This window comes from Pristiophorus japonicus, unplaced genomic scaffold (genome assembly GCF_044704955.1).
Source record: "Pristiophorus japonicus isolate sPriJap1 unplaced genomic scaffold, sPriJap1.hap1 HAP1_SCAFFOLD_1073, whole genome shotgun sequence".
Taxonomy (NCBI): Eukaryota; Metazoa; Chordata; class Chondrichthyes; family Pristiophoridae; genus Pristiophorus; species Pristiophorus japonicus.
The window spans coordinates 75,770-80,764 of record NW_027250727.1 but is presented as its reverse complement, the minus strand read 5'-3'; the positions used below and the strand labels follow the sequence as shown (position 1 = coordinate 80,764).

General features: G+C 43.5%; 1 non-coding gene across 1 annotated transcript; it reads left to right on the top strand.

Annotated features, from left to right (window-relative positions):
* The first annotated feature begins 466 nt into the window (after nucleotides 1-466).
* trnai-gau (transfer RNA isoleucine (anticodon GAU)) lies at nucleotides 467-550 on the top strand. Its single transcript has one exon. It is a non-coding gene; the product is annotated as a tRNA-Ile (tRNA).
* Nucleotides 551-4,995: the final 4,445 nt, after the last annotated feature.

Here is a 4,995-nt window from a genome sequence, read left to right as displayed (position 1 = left end):
TGCGCACTCAGATCGCAGTGCATTTGTTACTTTACTCGAAATATCCTCATCTTTTCCAAAATCCACTCCTTCATATCGCAGTTGCCCCGAATCTGCTCCCAATATAAGCAACAACAAACTGTGCGCTGATGCAGAGGTCGCGTGGCCTAACGGATAAGGTGTCTGACTTTGATTACCAGCGTGACGTTATCAAAAACTTACAAGTTCGAGTCCTGCTGTGGTCACTTAGTTCGCCACTTGAAAATTTATATTCTTTTTTGTGATGCTGCCGAAAAACCAACCATCTCTTACAGTCACTCACCTGAAGTGAAGGAAAGCTGTTTGCTTTAAGAATCTAATGGCACATTTTCATCATTGTCGATCTATTTGCATGGTCAGAACAAGTTGTGAAGTGGACCTTCTTGCACATTATTTCTCTTTGGATACAAAAAGCAGCAGGTTGATTGGGTGACTTGTCGCTAAATAAGACACGAGGTGGCCGAGTGGTTAAGGCGATGGACTGATAATCTATTGTGCTCTGCACACATGGGTTCAAATCCCATCCTCGTCGTTATTGTGTTACAGTTTTGATCCCCCTGGTCGTTTGTCAATCACATTTAACCTCATCGCCATATTTCCCTTTTGCTAACAAGAATGCTGCACTTTGCGACAGTCATGCCTCAAATTAATAATATATTCGTCAAAGGTATAACATTTGTAGGACTATGGAGAGGAGGACTAATCAGCTAGGTCTGGAGGGACAGCACACGCACGATGCGCCGAGTAAATTTTCTCATTACCATCAGAAGCTGAGAGCTACGTTCTTCACTGTTGGTGGTTCGATGGTCTATGGGTGCGATTCTCGCTTAACGATGATTACATTTAAAAGATGAGAAATCCCGTACGAGCCCCGCCAGTTTTTACTCAGAATTCTGCTTCTCCCAGCCGGTCGACATAAGAGAAAGTAAAAATATTTCACATTAAAACATGTGATTTTGCGCAGATGATCCCACAGCTTCCAAATTCCATAGCAAAGTGAAACTCACCCAACGGAGTAAAGTTAAAGTATCTGAGAGGTACTCGGCTCTGTGTCTCGTTTGATAACCGAAACCCGTTTTTGGATCCGGCCAATACTTGATGAGTATATATTCCTGTCTCAACGCATAACCTCATCTGAACTGGGATAAGCATACATTCAGCGTCAATCTCCAACTCTGACCTGAATATGAATGTGTTCTGTTTCTCTGGAGCTGAAAAGATGTGAGAAGCTGGCTTTTGAATTAGTCTCTTGGCTGCAGAATTCAAAACGGACAGGAAATGAATAACGGGTGGCCCAGCTGGCTGGTCTGATTACAAGGCGTTGAAGGCATATCTTTAATCATGTTATAGTCTTCTGGACTCAACATTATGTTCAACGTATCGGATCATAAGCATCGTTCCCATTGTCTGGGAATGGTTCTGCTATTCGCACTAACACTGGGCCATCCTTTGTTACGTTATTGCCCGAATACCACCCACTTTGCCGTTTCCCATTCTGCCATCAATTACTTAATCACTCCTGCGTTCCAGTGTATCACAGACGTTTCCTTTTGACCTTTCTCGCTACGTACATTTGCCAGGCGCTATTTTTGTTGAAAAAAATTGTAATCTTTAACTTTTTCCTAAAATATCGGTATGATTATCCGACAGAACGTCAAACCGGGTTCTTCATCTACAGAATCTGCACGACCTGCTGAATTTTATACAATCATCTGTTTTTATTCATTGTGTTTCCATGTCCCTTTTAAGAGGATGGGCTGCCTTTCCGGTATCATTCTCTGTCTGTTTAAAAGGGTGTGCTGTCAGTCCCGGATCATTCTGTGCCTATTAAAAAGGGATGTGTTGACTGTCCCGGATTTCAAATTTCAAATTTGAAAAACTGCCTTTGAACGATGCTAGAATTTTAATTTGTTTGTTTGTTTGTTTGTGTAAGCCAGAGTGTTTGCAAGCGTGCTGTGCGATCTTACTGTGCATTTCATGTCATGTGAGACAAATACATTACATGCAACTTGAAGCCATACTGATTTGATTGAACACTCCTTCGTGGACTCTCTGACAGTAGAAGAATCTGCTGTGGGATTTTGCTATTCTACATCTGAAAGAAGGGAAAATAGACAAGTTAGAAATATAGCGATTTTAGCCAGGGCTTGCGTGTGAGCTGTGTGACATGATGACATCCTCCACATGTATTTTGAAATTCAAATCAAATCAATTCAAGACAAAACAAGACATGCCTAACTGACTGGTGTTGTGTTTACATGTATATATATATATATGTAGAAATATATACAATCCCAACTTCATAACTTTCACGATAAATATGCTTTTTCTGTTCTGCCTGCACTGGGCTCTATTACATTTGACCTCTTTCACAGCACAAGCAGCTGCTGTCAGATGCAGTAGAATGACACATGTGAATTTAAAAGACCGCCTTTGTAGCCCACATCTTCCGTCCGGCTTGTCTTCCGCCATGGGCTTACAGTGTTTTGGTATTTACTGACTGCACCCCGTCATTTCAAATTGAATTCTTCCAGTCACACAGCCTTCGTTCAATCAAAAAACATCCAGATAATGAATTAATTATTTATTTATTTAAAACACATCAAATTCATTTATTTTTAAATAACATTTAAGCGTATTTCTTTTCTTAAAATGTTAAATATATATATATTTCTAAATTGGCTTTTATTGCTTTTACGTCCCTCCCTCCCTCCTGCCTGTCTATCACATGTGGTTTCAATCACCATCCCAGCCCCGCGTGGGCCTGACGCCCATGCTCACTCACGCACCGCGCAATTGCTTTCAGGAATGATATAAATCTCACTTTATTCTTTTAAAAGGGAACTGATGTCAGTCAAGGGTCATTCTGCATCTGTGTAAAATGGATGTGCTTGCATTCCCGGATCATTTGCGTCTGTTTAAACGGGATGGTTGTCAGTTCCGGTTCATAACTGTCCCTTTAAAACTGATTATCTCGTAATCCCGGATCATCCTGCATATTTTGAGAAGGAGTATGATTTGTGTAAGCTAGAGTGTGATTTCGGCTGCAATGACCGAATTGTTAAACTGTTGTTTTCCAAGTTACATTGGGGCTGGCTGCTTCGCTGCGCACCCAGATCGCAGTGCATTTGTTCATTTACTCGAAATATGCTCATCTTTTCCAATCCCACTCCTTGATATAGCATTTGCCCCGAGTTTGCTTCCTGTGATGTATCTCACATTACTGTATATAACTGTATCTTACCATGCTATACATGACTTTAACTGGATATAACCTGTAACAATAAGCATACCTTACCACCATGGGTGCACTTGCAGGATACACTCCATACCTGTCCCACTGAGGTACATAAAGGGAGGTCTCAGGCAAGTGCAGCAGTGGAGAGCTGTGAATTAAAGGTGCAGGTCCTGAGTGACCTTGAGTTCAGCATGTGTCTTGTGGAAGTCAGTACATTAGACTCAGGACTTTACACTGGTGAAGAGAATGGGATCACAGAATCGACAGAATGGCTACCAATAGCTCAGATGAGAAATACAATGCTGGAGACAATTGGGATGACTTTATAGAAAGGCTCCAGCAAAGCTTTGTGACGAAAGACTGGCTGAACGACGATAAGGCAGACAAGACAAGAGCCCATCTCCTGACCAGCTGTGGAACGAAAACATATGCTTTTATGAAAGACCTGCTGGCAACAAGAAAACAGCAAGCAAGTCGTTTGAGGAGTTGAGCGCACTGGTGAGAGACCACCTGAAGCCAGCAATCAGCCTACACATGGCCAGACACAGGTTCTACAACTACCGACGCTGTGTGGAAGAAAGCATACCCAACTTCGTTGCGGAACTTCGGAGGCTGGCTAGTTCATGATATTTCACCGATGAACTAAGGAGAGAAGTATTGAGAGACTTTTTTATTGAAGGAATAGGCCACGTAGGCATATTCCGAAAGCTTATAGAGACTAAGAACTTGCCTCGAAAGGCAGCAGCACTGGTCGCACAGACGTTCTTGGCAGGCGAAGAAGAAACGAGGCTGATCTGTACTTCGGGTATGACAACCAACAAGGCATCGGAACAAGGGATTCACATTGTGAAACAAGCCGCTACCCCCACACACAGACAAAGGCCGGAGAGCAGGCCTTCAACAGCAGACAGTGGCGCCAAAATCAATCAAAATCAAGGGCCACATAAACGGCCGATCACACCTCATCAACCTCAATGCGAGCAATAAACAACAGATCGAGAAAAGCTCAAGGGAGATCAGCCAGACGCAGCTCATCCTTCTCAAATAATGGAAACGGTCTGTGTTGGAGATGTGGGGGTAGGCACTCTATCAGGGTGTGTCGATTTCAGCATGCCGTTTGCAGAAACTGCAACCACACACAGCATCTGGCTCGTATGTGCAGAAAAACAGCAGCTCGGCTGGTTTACGAATCAGAAGGGTCGGAATGCGGACCAGAACCTGGTTGCAACAGTGCACGGGACGCCGAGGTACAGCGGGTTAACACGATCAATGTCGACTGTTCTTACACCAAGACGCCTCCATTTATGATGAGGGTTCTGCTCAACGCGATACCCGTCAACATGGAACTGGACACGGGGGCCAGTCAATCCCTCATGAGCGTTCAACAATTTGAACAACTATAGCCGCACAAAAGCAACAGACCAAAACTCACAAAGATCGACACCAAACTGAGGATCTATATGTGATGAGGGAAAAGAGAGAAAACGAACTGGACCGGCTTCTGCGGGAAGGCATAATTTCTCCCGTAGAATTTAGCGACTGGGCAAGCACCATCATCCCCGTCATGAAGCCTGATGGATGAATGTGAATCTGTGGGGATTACACGATAAATAGAGTCTCCCGACAGGAATAATACCTGCTACCCAGAGCGGAGGACCTATTTGCCACGTTAGATGGAGGTAAAATTTTCTCGAAACTTGACGCACATCTGCATATATGACGCAAGAACTGACCGAAGA